The following is a 15,850-nucleotide window of genomic DNA, read 5'->3' as shown; positions in this document are numbered from 1 at the left end:
TGTTGTTGCGTAGGGACCGTCTCTATATGTTGCAATGTGTACTTCCCAAGCGCTTAGTACAGTGCTCTGCACACAGCAAGCGCTCAATAAATACTCCACCTTCTAGACTGTCTCCCCCTTCTAGACTGTGAGCCCGCTGTTGGGTAGGGACCGTCTCTGCGTGTTGCCAACTTGTACTTCCCAAGCGCTTAGTACAGTGCTCTGCACACAGTAAGCACTCAATAAATCATCAATCATCAATCGTATTTATTGAGCGCTTCCTATGTGCAGAGCACCGTACTAAGCGCTTGGGAAGTACAAATTGGCAACATATAGAGACAGTCCCTACCCAACAGTGGGCTCACAGTCTAAAATAAATACGATTGAATGAATGAGTGAATGAATGAAGGCTTAGTTGGGGGGGTCACACAGCAAACAAGCTCACTGAGGGCAGGGAATGTGTCTTTTTATTGTTGTATTGAACTCTCCCAAGTGCCTAGTACAGTGCTGTGTACACATTAAGTGCTCAATACATAATGAATGGATAAATTCACTGACAAATGGTGGAGCCAGTATTAGAACCCAGAATGCAGGTTCTTCCAGGCCCATGCTCTTTCCACTAGGCCCTGCTGCTTTTGGTCAGAGCCACAGACTTAGAAACATTGCATTGTCCTCCCCCCTGGCTCAGTTCCACCTAGTCTGGAGCAGGGTTAGACCGTCTCAAGCCTGCGTCCCTGGATATAAATAAATACGATTGATGATGATGATGGATGTGACGGAGTCCAGGGTGGTCCAGAAGTGGTAGGGCATGACGGCGGATTACCTGACCTTCTCCTTTCTCCTTTCTTGCCGGCTGAACTCATAATCGGCTTTCGACGGGGACGGTACCAGGGAATGTCATCGAAACTAGTACCGACAGCAAGGGTCGAGGAAGCGGCTCCCACAGCCCGATTGTCAATGCAGACCTACCGGCAGAGCCCCAAAAGGTGCATTTTTGTGGGTCTCCCTGGGGACCAGCAACCATGCTGCCATTTTAGGTTGCTCTCCCTCAGGAGACTGTTGAATGGACAAACTGCAAACTGTGTGAAAAGACCAGAAAACATACCCTTCAGGCATTGGTGCCAACTTGCAGTTTGAGTGCAGAGCCAAAAAACAAAATGAAACAAAAAAACTCAGGGATTTTAGATGCAATGGGGCCCCGGAGAGTGCAGGTTTCCAAGAGCTAGCCAGCAAGCCTCCACTGGGCGTCTTTCCCAGTCTGTTTAGAAATAGGTCTCTGACAGAACCTGAGATGAATGAGATGGAAGACCACCTGTGTCTTCATGGTGTTAGGTTATTTAATCAAATTATTCAAATCATCTTCAATGTCTATCTCCCCTCCTCTAGACTGTAAGCTTGCTGTGCCCAGAGAATGTGTCTGTTTATTGTTATATTGTATTCATGCATTAATTCATTCAATTGTATTTATTGTGCTTACTGTGTGCAGAACACAGTACTAAGCACTTGAGAGAGTACAGTGTAACAATAAACAGACACATTCCCTGCACACAGCAAGCTTACAGTCTAAGGAGGGGGAGAACAGACATCAATACAGATAAATAAAATAAATTAAATAATAAAATAAATCCTGTGGGGCTGGGAGGGGGGAAAAGCAAAGGGAGCAAGTCAGGGTGTTGTAGAAGGGACTGGGAGATGAGAAAGCCTTCGATAAGGCTTTGAAAGAGGGGAGAGTATTTGATTTGAGGAGGGAGGGCATTCCAGGCCAGAGGAAGGACGTAGGCGGCTGCGAGATACGTGATATCCAGGCATAGTGAGAAGAATAGCATTAAAGGAGATTATTGTGAGAGCTGGGTTGTAGAAGGAGAGAAGCGAGGTGAGGTAGGAGGGGGCAAGGTGGTGTACTTTCCCAAGCGCTTTGTACAGTGCTCTGCACACACTAAGCGCTAAATAGATTGAATTGAATTGAATAGGCCATGCTGCTTCTCAATGCAAAATAAGTTCTCCCAATTCAAATTGCTATTGAGAATGAAATCAAGGTATTTTTCCTGCATCCTTTCTAGTGATCAACAGCCTAATTTTGGTTTAATCATGGCACAGCCAATTTATTGTTGTAGGAAAGTTGGCTAAGTTGGCTTGGTCCTATCAGCATGAACAATCTTTTGTGGCTATGGACCATAATTGCAGCGAAGCAGCATGTCTCAGTGGAAAGAGCATGGGCTTAGGAGTCAGAGGTCATGGGTTCAAATCCTGGCTCCTCCACTTGTCAGCTGTGTGACTTTGGGCAAGTCATTTCACTTCTTTGTGCCTCAGTTCCCTCATCTGTAAAATGGAGATTAAGACTGTGAGCCCCACGTGGGACAGCCCTGATTACCTTGTATCCTCCCCAGCACTTAGAACAGTGCTTGGAACATAGTAAATGCTTAACAAATACCAACATTATTATTATTATTATAATCATACTCAATCACTGTCCCTTTGTAACTCATCTGGAGAATCACTGTCACCCTATTCAGACCTATATTTTAAACACAAGAACACAAACAGAGAAGTAACTTGGAATGTATTTAAAAAAACTCTAAGTAATCAGAGAGCGTGAAAGTATTTACCCAATGTCAACATGGTCTTGCGGAAGTTGCATAGCGTATTGGGAAGAGTTTGGGCCTGACCGTCTGAGTATGTGGGTTCTAATCCTGTTTCTGCCACTTGCCTATTGTGTCAACTTGAGCAAGTCCTTAAACTTCTCTGTGCCTCACTTTTCTCCTCTGTAAAATGGGGATTCAATTCCTGTTCTCTCTCTTACCTGAAAGTAAGCCCCATATGGACAGGTATTGAGTCTGACTGGATTATATTGTTATCGACTCCTGTGCTTAGCACTTCTTCTTCTTCGAATGCCAGCGGGTCATTTCTGGCTCATAGCGACTTCATGAATACTCCCTCTTCCGAACATCCCATCTCCTGTCATAAAGTCGGTCTAGTATTTGTATCCATAGAGTTTTCTTAGTCAAGATACGGAAGTGGTTTACCATTGCCTTCCACACAGTGAAAACTTGATTCTCTGCCGTTGTCTTTGATCAATATTTTGATCACTTGATCATTCATCTTGGACTCTTTCCCAGGCTGCTGCTGCCCAGCACAGGTGAATTGACTATCCGACGCTTCTACTTAGACCTGTCTATTATGGGCAGCCCTGTTTGGCATAGCTCTAAGCTTCATCCTAGCTTGGCACATAGAAAGTGCTTTAATACCATAAGGCCTATTTTAATGGTAGTTAAATAGAAACAGTAACAATGCCATACAGGGTTTCTGGTTTACATAATTGAAACAATAAAATCCTATAGCACGGCAAGGCTGAGCCAATTGTTGTCCTTCACAAAGATTACAAAATCATCTCAATTGGGTTCTATTCTTTTTTTCTTTCTTCTTATCTTTTTTCCTTTTTGGAAAAGACTATGACAACAGAAATAAATGGTTGAGAGCTCAGGTCAACAACTGCTTCATTTCTAGAGATTTTTTCATTCTGATCACATCTTACTTTTTTCTTTCTTTTTTTTTTTGAAGTGAATGCCGGGCTCAAGTCTGGGCAAGCAGTTCATCCAAGTTAGGCCCAATTAATTATAAACCCGTGAGTACAGTGCATGCATCAGATAGAAAGAAAATTTCCTTTGTTGAATGTTTACTATTAATTTCCTGATTACACATTTTTCCTTCATGTAAACATTGTCATTAATTGTCACAATTGTGCCTCAGACTTCCTATTTCCATTTTCTGCTATAGTATAAACAATTTCAGAACCTAAGTGCTGGTAGAGATTTGTACCTCACCTACTCCATCACCCCAAATACATTTAAAAGAGATTCCACAGGGTTCTCCCAGGTTTAATATTCCTTAGGAAATTTTTCCCAATTTTTAACCTAATTCCCTTGAGCCTCCTGTTACGTCCTTGGTAGAAAAAAGCTGATCACCATGCTTTACTTAAGAGGCTCTCAAAAACTTTACAATTTTATAGGTTCTACTGAATCTCTCAGTCTTCTCTTCAAACTGAAGACTCACAGTTCCTTAAACATTTTTTCATAGACTTAATTCCCAAATAATGGTACATGCCACAGATAGCCCTGAATAAAGCCAGTCTTCACTGTGAAATGTATAAGGCACGATATCCTTAACCTGGGGGTTTTTAATGCATGTTTTCTTCTTATTTCTTTAGATAATGCTGTCGTTGAGAAAACGGGACTGAAGCCTCCTATTTACCATTATAATTCCATTCAATAACCCTGAACTATTCATTATCCATAATGGTATTTTCAGCTGACTTAGGACACAATTACTTGGTCCTAAATTAATTTTCAGGCTATTTTAATGAATGCCAATTTCATCTGAGCATCCTCTTTTTTATTCTTTACACTTTTCTAGAATTAAAAAATAATTCCAATTCCTCACTTCTCCCAGTCAGTTTTGATTCTGTGTTGCCCTTTTAGTTTTTGCCCTTTTGGCTTTTCTCAAAGTCTCTCCCCCTATGGCTGGCTGGAGGAAAATCTTACTGGACAAAAGATATTTCCCAGTTTTAGATGATATTCTAGGAGTACGATCTCAATGTCCCTTCAAAATGTGCTGTGGTGGCTCTTGTTAGTTAATTATGAATAGAATGACAGATAATTTAAGAGTTTTAGCTGCTGAAAAAGTACTTTTCCCAAAAGTATGAAGAAGAATACTCATTTTCTTTCTTTTCTCATTGTCCAAGAATATTTTTGTGGAGGGAAAATCAAGTTTTATGTCCTGTGGATATATGTGATATCTAGTGGAAGTGACAATAAGAATGCACTCAACTCTCTCCAGTGGTGGAAATGGGAATGATTTATTCTGGGAACCCCAACCAGTACAGTTGAATAATTTATCTATCCACATGATTTGCATACCAGCAGAGCTGGGAGGTGCCAAAGTTCCATTTCTGTCCATTTTCCCACCATTTCCACAGCCAAAGGTTTATTAACCCTCCCAAGCTTGGGAAGACAGCTGGACAACCATAGGTATACCAGGGTTAGCATGTGATGGGATATGGGTTTGCCCTGACATATAGAACACTCAAATAAGAAGGATTTTCCTAAGGCAGTCAGAAGACAATTAAACCAACTATCAGGTCAAAAATAGTCATTTTTTTCAATATTGCATTACTTCCTAAAATGTGTCTCTCTGCAGTGCACTGACTCTAAATGACAGTTGAACTCATTCATTCTTTCATTTATTCAATCACATTTATTGAGTGCTTACTGTGTGCAGAGCACTGTACTAAGCATTTGGGAAAGTACAATACAACAGTAAGTAGACACGTCCCCTGCCCACTACGAGCTTTCATTATTGTCTTTGCTGAATATGGATTTCTAGGATTGTGTAGAATCCCTCCTGTTTGAAAAATTTGGCAATAGATAGCCCTTCCATTATTCGGAATTAAGAAATCTTTTATCACTCAAGTTACTTTCTCATCTCCCTCATTTCTTTGTATTCTTTACCTATTTTGCTTCCTCTTTGTTTTATTTCTACCATTTTAAGATGTCTTTAAAACATTTAAATTTTTCCCACTTTATGTCAAAAAAAGCATTTCAGACCCCTCTTCCTCTCCACATCTTGCTCACCTGTTCACCTACTACTCTCCCTCTTCCTCCTTCCCCTCAGTGTGGAATTTGATCTGGGCATAGATTGTGGGGTTTCATTTAAGGAAAAATCTACTGGTTTTTTTGCTATTGATGCTCATTCTTTCATTCATCTCATTTTATAGTCTGATAAACATCATGGAATGTGCCATAAGAGAAGCCCGTAAGCTTAGTACAGTGCTCTGTATCCAGCAAGTGCTCCATAAATACAATTGATTGATAGCAGAAGCATTTTTAGGCCCCTAAAAAAGCCACAAAGCAACTCTCTCCTTTTCTGAGACAAGTGGGACTCTTCGGTTATAGCCAGTTGGAAATCTATTTACCATATATTGGAAATTCCAATAATACCCTTTCTCCTATTATCCCACCTCCTTCTTTTTTGTCTTTGTGCTCCTTCCCAGAGTTGAAGACAAAGCTACGATTTTCAGTCAGAAGTGAAAGGCAGAAGTGCCAGACATTTATTACAAGCCAAATCTGTAATTTGTAATGATTTTTATTGCAACTGTTTCCTATCTTTCAGCTCTGATACTGAAAGGTGCCAGGTGTTGCAAACATCAAATATAACAACACAATTCATTCAATCGTATTTATTGAGTGTTTATTGTGTTCAAAGCACTGTACTAAATGCTTGGGAGAGTGCAATACAACAACAGACACATTCCTGCCCACAATGATCTTAATGTGGCCAGAACTGTGGGTCTTGCATTCGCCTTATTCAGCCACTCATCTTCTCATAGGTGAATATCACGATCAGTTGTGCCTTCTTCAAATATGAGGAACAACTATATCCTCCGTAAACACAAGGCATAAATTCTGTAACCCTTTACCGCAGGGCAGAATCCCACTATCACTTTCACCATTTTCATGACTATTTGCAGTTGATAAGAACAATCACCAGAAGGGAGATAGTCAATAGGGACTTATCTCTTCTTTGCCCCCAGTCTTCTTTCAGACCCTTGCACCCTTGCAGGGCATTGAGATTGCACTGGTAATGCTGAAAGTATATGTTTACCCAGAGCAATTTCTAACTTTTCCATTGAATTTTCCAATCTTCACCAAACCTACCGATTCATCACTGTCATGGTCATCAGTATTTATGGAGTGCTGACTGTGAGCAAAGCATTTGTAGCAAGCATTTGGGAATGTACAGTGCAATCACAAGACATAGTCTCTGCCCTTGAGGTACTTAGAATCTATTGCCATTGGAGTGAAAGTGTTTTTGGTGCAAATGAGTGTCCCTCTCATGTACAGTTGGGTGACTGGTTTTGAAAAGTCAGATAGCTATATAGCTATAGACTGCATCCTTCTCGGGGTTACCATCAGGTTTGAGAAGATGAAATGTCAACAGACACACAGAAGCCTGGCTTAGGCAGGGTCCTGGACCCCATGATCCAAAGCTGCAGGTTCTTATATGGGAAATGTCGTCAATGCATCTGTTCCATACCTATTAAGCCTTACCTGAGACAGTTTCCTTTTCCCTGTTGTTTATCTTACTTCTCAGGGGGACATAGCTCCAGAGAGACATTTAGAAGATGAAGTAAGAGTAATAGTAGTAATAGTATTTTATTATGTGCCTACAGTGTGCAAAGCACTACACTAAATGCTGGAAAAGAATCATATTCTCCTTTGTGGGCAGACAGAAATGGGATCACTCTTTCATTCATTCATTCAGAGCACTGTACTAAGCGCTTGGGAAGTATAAATGGCAACATACACAGGGACAGAGTGAGCCTAGGAGAGAGCAGAAAAGGGTTTTATGCTTCCTGTCTGGTCCCCTTTTCCCTTACTTTTCGCCCCTAGTCTCTGTCCCAGACTCCTCCCTCTCTCCCCAGCATAATAAACTGATCCTGGCAAATGGTGAGAGAGGGAAGGAAGAGAAGTTTCAATTAATCAATCAATCAATTAGTGGTATGTTTTGAGCACTTACTGTGTGCAGTGCACTGTACTAAGAACATGGGAGAAGCAGCATGGCCTAGTGTCTACAGCATGGGCCTAGGAAGCAGAAGGACCTGGGTTCTAATCCTTACTCTGCTGCTTATCCGCTGTGTGACCTTGGACAAGTCACTTAACTTTTCTGTGCCTCAGTTACCTCATCTATAAAATGGGGATTAAGACTGTGGGCATGTGGGACACGTGGGACATGGACTGTGCCCAACTTGATTAGCTTGCATCTACTCCAGTGTTTATTACAGTGCATGGCACATAGTAAATGCTTAATGAATACCAAAAAAAATAGGAAAGTATAATATGATAGAGTTGGGAGATGTGATCCCTGCCCACAAGGTGTTCACAGTCACAGGGAAATTACAGTCTATAGGGGCAATATTCTAACCGAAGGCAAGGAGCAGAAAGCGGTCACCCAATAAGGAGGATTTGGGGTAAGTCCTAGCAGTTCTGCAATTCTTCTGGCTGGAAAGACAACCCCTATCACCTCAATCTCAAAAAAGTGACAGTGAGACACCATCATCTTTACTCACTCAAGTCCAGAGGAATGTTCACTTTTTAAAAACTGGTATTCATTAAGCACTTACTATGTACCATGCATTGTAATAATAATAAGTAATAATAATGGCATTTGCTAAATGCTTACTATGTGCAAAGCACTGTTCTAAGCACTGGGATAGATACAAGTTTATCAGATTGTCCCATATGGGGCTCATAGTCTTAATCCCCATTTTACAGATGAGGTAACTGAGGCACAGAGAAGTGAAGTGACTTACCTAAGACCACACAGCAGACAAGTGGCAGAGCTGGGATTAGACCCATGTCCTCTGACTCCCAAGCCCATGCTCTTTCCACTGAGCCACGCTGCTTCTCTACTTAGTACATTGTACTAAGCACTGGGGTAGATACAAGCTAATCAAGTTGGACACAGACCATGTCCCACTTGGGCCTCCCTGTCTTATTCCTCATTTTACAGATGAAGTAGCTGAAGCATAGAGAAGTTTAAAGTGACTTGCCAAGGATACAAAGAAGATAGGTAGTGGAGTTGTCAGTAGGATTAGAAACAACCGCAAGCTACATGTAGCAGCGTCAGGAATGACTACTTTAAGGAAATGAACGGATCTGAACAAGAGCTTTTCTAAAAAGAGAAAGAAAAGTTTTATGTCTGAGGCATTAATTCTACCATTCTGTCCATTTCTCCTTAAGCCATCCAACAAAGACCCCCTGGGTCTTTGACAAATAGGCAGAGATTGGGTCTACTAACTTTATTTTATTCTCCTACATGTTTAGTACAGTGTTCTACACAGAGTAGGTGATTAATAAGTACTAATGAGAGTGATCTGGGGCCCACAAGCCTGAGAAATGGGGGGATAAGAGTGGGAGAGTAAAGAGGAGAAATTCCACCCCTAAATCTCTTCCCTCTTATTACACCTTCAATGGACACCGTAGAATAGCAGGATTCACAAAAACCCTGTGCGAAGTTACAGTCCTTTACATTATACGTGCTGTTTCTGCCTCCTTTCTGTGTGGGTTTCTCAGTTTTCCTCAGTCTGATTCATTCAGACTCTGGATCTAGCTCTGTCTCTGCCTCACTATGGCTGTATGGAAATCCCGGTGAACCCCTGAAGCCATGATAGCCACATTCAATCAAAACTGGTGTAAAATGTAGTCAAAGTAAAGCTCACTGTTTCAGTCATGCGAAACGTTTCCTTATTTGGGCAATTCTGATACAGTTTATTGGCACTAAAACTTATCCAAAGAATACCCTGAAAGCAAATTTATTTGATGATAGTGTTGATGATACTGGCAGAAATTCTGGGCCAAATGGTATAATTTTACACAAAGCATTTCTTCTGGGTGGCACAATGAGCCTGTTGGGCTTTAGTACTTAATGTGATTTGAATCAGAACATAGAAATCCCCAAACTCACAACAGTTGTCTTGGTAATTTGCCTATAAGTAGGGGTTGGAGGGCTGAGGAATCATTTGAGTTTTCTTACACACCAGGCTTAGTCCTAACATCTGTTAATCTGTTAAGAAATTTGAGAGGGCTATTCCAGCAGCATCAAACTTCAAGGGTGGTAGGAGATTGGTTCCGCAGAGGATAGAGGGCATGTAAGTCACCAGGAAACTTGGAAATGTAGTTGCTAATGCAGGAAGTAAGTTCTTCACAGGAACTGATCAATTAATGGCTAAGCCCTTTGGAGAAACTTCAGGGAAAGAAAAGGGCAAAAAATGCCTGGAATTTCCAGACTAAGGAAATCAGTCTGGTTTGAGGGGGCCTAGTATGCTAGAAGAGAAACTAGTCCAATAATAATAATTATTATTATTATTATAGTATTTGTTAAGGGTCTACTATGTGCCAGGCATTTTATTAGATAGATACAAGATAATTGGGTTGGACACAGTCCCTGTCCCACACTGGGCTCATAGTCTTAATCCCCATTTTACAGATGAGGTAACTGAGACACAGAGGAAGTGAAGTGACTTGCCCAAGGTCACACAGCAGGCAAGTGGCAGAGCCAGAATTTAGAACCCAGGTCCTTCTGACTCCACCCCACCCCCCACTAGGCCATGCTGCTTCCCTGGAAGTCCAAATCCATTGGGTATATTAGCTCCAAGGAACCAGCCATGAGGATGGGAGAATGCAGCAAAGGGAAGTCCTCAAGGTTTACTCAAAGGGAAATAACTGGTAGATCTTAACCAAAACTTAGAATGTTCAACCCCAGTTTGAGCTCCAGTGGAACCTAGAACAAACACTGTGGAAAAGTAGAGCTTTTGCAAATAACAAGCAACTCTGTTACTTTCATAAGGCAAACTATTATTTTTCAGCTTGCAGCTCCTGCAAATGACCAACTCTACAGAGAACATCAAGAGAGGTGGACCCATCACTATGGATGGATTTCAGGTATTCCCCCAACTAAACTATCCCATATTCAGTACTACTTTGATGAGATGACTTTGGATAGAAATAAAATTGGGATTATTTAAGACCTCTGTTACTACATACATACATATCCATACTACAAACCATGCATATCTACTTTTCCATTGTCCTCATATCTGTGAATTATTGTAGTGTCTCTCTCTCCCACTAGTTTATAAGCTCCCTGAGGACAGGGACTATGTCTACTAACTCTATTTTGCTGTCCCAAGTACTCAGTACAGAATCTCTGCAAAGAGTAGGTGTGCAATAAATGTTGATTGATGATTGATTGGGCTGGTCTAAATAAGTTAAATAAGACTCGTGAGCAAAAGGTCTTGGGAAGAATCTGTGTGCATAATACGTACTGGGCTGTAGGGGAAAAATGAAATTGTGCCTGATCTGATTTTCAGTATTGGAAAGCATCTTTGATGGGATTAACCCTAGATTCCTACAAGAAATTCTTATTAACAACTTCACTAATGATCAAAGGTCAACAGCTATATGCAGTCCAGCTGCTCAGTAAATACACAAATAGAGAAGCAGTATGGCTTAGTAGAAAGAGCACAGGCTTGGGAGTCAGAGGTCGTGGATTCTAATTCCAGCTCCACCACTTGTCAGCTGTGTGACTTTGGGCAAGTCACTTAACTTCTCTGTGCCTCAATTACGTCATCTGTAAAATGGGGATTAAGACTGTGAGCCCCACGTGGGACAACCTGATTATCTTGTATCTACCCTAGTGCTTAGAACAGTGCTTGGCACATAGTAAGCTCTTAATGAATGCCATCATTATAGAGAAGCAGTGTGGCTTAGTGGAAAGAGCATGGGCTTGGGAGTCAGGTCATGGGTTCTAATTTTGGCTTCACAATTTGTCAGCTCTGTGACTTTGGGCAAGTCACTTAACTTCTCTGTGCCTCAGTTACCTCATCTGTAAAGTGGGGATTAGGACTGTGAGCCCCACCTGGGACAACCTGATGACCTTGTATCTATCCCAGTGCTTAGAACAGTGCTTGGCACATAGTAAGTGCTTAACAGTTACCATCATCATCATTATTATTATTATTACATAGATTAGCAACACCTATGACAGAGTAGCCAAAAGGAGGGTGAAGTGGTAGAGATGGCCCAGGTGAGGTGGCTATCCTGGACTAGTGAATGATACAGTACTTATGTACATATCTGTAATTTTATTTATTTGTCTTGATGTCTGTCTCCTCCCATCTAAACTGTAAGCTCGTTGTGGGCAGGGAAAGTATCTGTTTATTGTTATATTGTACTCTCCCAAGTGCTTTACTAAGTACAGTGCTCAGCACACAGTTAGAGCTCAATAAATGCGATTGAATGAATGAATGAGTGAATGTAGAGAGGCAAGAGTTGCTGTCATAGCTCAGGGGGAACTGGTTAGTTCATTGTCCTCCCTCATGAACACAGAGTAGAAAGACCACTAGCTGCTTCAGCCCGAAGCAAGAGAAATTCCCAGGATCAATAGGCAAGCCTTGAGAAATTATGTCTTGTTTGTCAAAGGCAGCAAAAAGTTTGCAAAAACATTGAATCAATCAAATGCCTATGGTCATCAATAGAATGAAAACTATAAGCAATGAAGTGCTTTTGTTAATTATAATGATATGTATAAATGACAAGAAGTTTACATTACTCTGGAAAATGGATATTTGCTAGTCATTGAAATGTTGAGGACTGAGAAATGTGTGAAATTTGGATTTATTTAATTGTGGCATATGTTAAGCGCTCACTATGGAGAAGCAGCATGGCTCAGTGGAAAGAGCCCGGGCTTTGGAGTAAGAGGTCATAGGTTCAAATCCTGGCTCCACCAATTGTCAGCTTGTGACTTTGGGCAAGTCACTTCACTTCTCTGTGCCTCAGTCACCTCATCTGTTAAATGGGGATGAAGATTGTGAGCCCCCCCCCCCCACACCGTGGGACAACCTGATCACCTTGTAACCTCCCCAGTGCTTAGAACAGTGCTTTGCATGTAGTAAGGATTTAATAAATGCCATTATTATTATGTGTCCAGCACTCTATTAAGCACTGGGGTGCATACAAGAAAATTGGATAGGACACAGCCTCTGTCCCACATGGGGCTCACAGTCTTAATCCCCATTTTATAGATGAGGTAACAGAAACACAGAGAAGTCAAGTGACTTGCCCAAGGTCCTAGAACAGACAAGTGGCAGAGCCTGGATTAGAACTCAGGTGCTTCTGACTCTCAGGCCTGTGCTCATTCAAAAGTATGGGGAGAATGAAGTTGTAACCTAGAGGCAGGAGAGAAAGACAGAGACAGAGAGACAGAGAGTGGAGTTGAGCGGTGCTGTCCTTAGTGAAAGATAGCCTTAACACATCCACCAGGAAAGTGCTGTCAGCAGAGCCCCAAAGCCCAAAATCCAAGAAGAAAGTCCCAAACAGGGTTCCTTACCAAATGTGTGGAGGCTGAAACAACTGACATGTGATCCAGGGATTTAGAAACCTTAGCTGCTGTGGATTAGACTGAGGGCCACAATTATGTTGCTAAAACTGTCATTGAACAAGGGGGCATCAATTGCAGACTAGTCAATGGATTCATGTACTTAGCCTTCTAATTTAAAGATGGCACTGATGATGAAATTCACCTAAGGCTATCTCAGTCATATTATACATGCTCAGGCTGTCCTTTGTTGCTGATATATTTGTTGTTTGTAAAGCCTTACTTTTACACTTCTGCCTCCTTCATAAGGGATTTCCAAAGCTATTGCTCAAAAAGAGCCACTCTTCTTGACTGCAGTATTCTAGCCAAGATAATTGCCTCCCAGTTTTCAGATGAGATGCAGCCTTGTTTTGTTTTACTGCATCTTTAAATCTTTAAAATGTTTTCTCTGTTCCCTTTAATTTTGGCTTCCCAATTTCAACCCACCCTACAGCAGATACTTGGGTATCTTTCTTTAGGTACCCTGCTGTCAGCCATCAACAAATGAATGAACTAATAATTTCTGGTCTTATAGACACAAGAGATTGTGTTGGATTAGAGCTGCAATAACAGTGCAGTAATACTAATAAAGAAAACAGATATTCTGCTGCTCGATAAAATTAAAATCAGCGCTTAATTCGTAATGAAAGATGTGCCAGGGCTAACATAGTGTATTGGACTTTTTTATGGTATTTGTTAAGCACTTATTATGTGCCAGGTACTGTACAAAGTACTGGGGAGGGTACAAGAGAATCATATTGGACACATTTCATGTCCCACATGGGGTTCACAGTCTTAATCCCCCTTTACGGGTGAAGTAACTGAGGCACCAAGAAATAAAATGACTGCCTAAGGTCACACAACAACAAGTGGCAGAGCAAGATAGAACTCAGGTCCTTCAGGGTTACATTCAGTAGATGCTTAAAAGCGCCATCTACTTCTATTACTACTACTCCTTCACCTACTCCTCCTCTTCCTCCTTCTACTACTACTACTACTACTACATCAGCACCAGGGTAGCAGCAGAAATGAAGCATGAAACAACAACCCCAGAAGTACTAGGGTTATTATCCTCCAAGGTTAGGGTTGCTACGGCTGAGCCCCAAATTCTTGACACAAATGCAACCCCATTATTTATTATCGTAATTATCATCTTCTTAACTCTCAGATTTATCTGGTCTTTACACAATTATAGCAATAGAGGCATAAACCAAGTACATTATCTTTACTATTGAGATTTTAAAAAGGTGTTCATATGAATCAGAACTAAACCATGATTCCTTAAATTCTTCAGTTAGTAAAACTATTCTATTCACCATAATCGTAATTACCTTTACTTCAGTCTTTACAGTAGTATTAGGTCTCAACACATACTTTTCTGTTCTACCCATGTTTTTTTAGAATCTGCCCAGGGAAACAAGGTGTTCTTTTAAGCAGGGTTTCATTTGTGTCAGGAATTTGGGGTTCAGCCCTGGAACCTCTAGGCTTGGAGGGTTATAACCCCAGCACTTCTGAGGTTGTTGTTTCATGCTTCATTTCTGCTGATCATGTATTAGTAGTAATAGTAGTTGTAGTAGAAGAAAATGGAACTTATTAAGCACCTACTGAATGCAATCCTGACTGCAATACTGAAAGACCCAAATTCTAATCCTGGCTCTGCCACTTGTTTGCTCTGTGACCTTAGGCAAGTCACTTAACTTCTCTGTGCCTCAGTTAACTCATCAGTAAAGTGGGGATTAAGACTGTGCACCCTATGTGGGACAGAGACTGTGCCCAACCCAATTATCTTGTATCTACCCCAGTGCTTGGCCCAGTGCCTGACATAAATTAAGTGCTTAAGAAATACCATAAAAAAAGGAAACTTAAGACCTATCCTCAGTTTCCAAGGGTCCTTCCCAAGAGTGGCAGAAGAATGGGTTCCCCTTTTCCTGGGTCTCTGTGCAGAGCTGGCCCTGGGGTATCTCCCCTTGTTCAGACAAACAAGTCCCTGTGTTTGTACATGGCCTTTCTCACCCATTTCCAGGATTAAATGAATGAGAAAGCTCTTGGTGATGGTGAGGTGAGATTTACTTTCATGCCATAAATGTGCAGTCAGTTATTCAGTCCCAAGCAGTATTTCTAAGACTACACATCCCAGAAACATTTGTGACCCACTGCATTCCCACCTCTCTTCCCTCCATCCATCCACCCAACACACCAGCCTTACATTGCTCTGAACACGAATGTTCACCCCTCTCCTTCCAACCCATCATATTCCCAGGAAGTAGGACGAAGGTAGTCCTCATGCTGGATGGTTCTTCCCATTTGTATGCTTCATTATAACCAAACAGGAAAGAAGTATAACTAAATAAATGTTCTCTTTCCTTCATCTCCCTCCACACATCAGTCATTGTCATCTTGATCTAGAGAATATAGCTGTTAATAGCTTACAGCGGAACACACATTTGCATAACTGCTACCTCGGAGCCCATAACTCTGAGCTAATTGGCTGGTGGTGATTAAAATGATTAAGTGACTGTAATTTATATGATTAACCAATTAAACCGTTCTCCAGTGATTGGCTTAGGGTAGGCCTTGAGATGTGAGCTTGTCTCCCAGCATGCATTCCAACAGTGTACAATATTAAATAAGCTTCCATATACTAAGTTATTTCAGATGACAGTGGGTAGGATGCTTCTTCATATATAATTTCATTTCTTTAATTTACAATATATGTGGGCAGAAAAGCGAAGTTGGAACCTGAGGGCTGAGCTTGAATTACTTAAGAAAGAAGAGTGAGGGAGGAAGGAGGGGATGTTCCTTAGAACTAGGAACAATGATTAAAGCCTAATTATAAATAGGATGAGGGGTTGAAATGCTTCTCCCTTCTCCAGGTGAAAGGTCACTGTCAAGTCTGTGTAAG

The sequence above is a fragment of the Tachyglossus aculeatus genome, chromosome 2 (genome assembly GCF_015852505.1).
Source record: "Tachyglossus aculeatus isolate mTacAcu1 chromosome 2, mTacAcu1.pri, whole genome shotgun sequence".
NCBI lineage: Eukaryota > Metazoa > Chordata > Mammalia > Monotremata > Tachyglossidae > Tachyglossus > Tachyglossus aculeatus.
The sequence above is the reverse complement of the archived record's forward strand: the minus strand, read 5'-3'. Positions refer to the sequence as shown.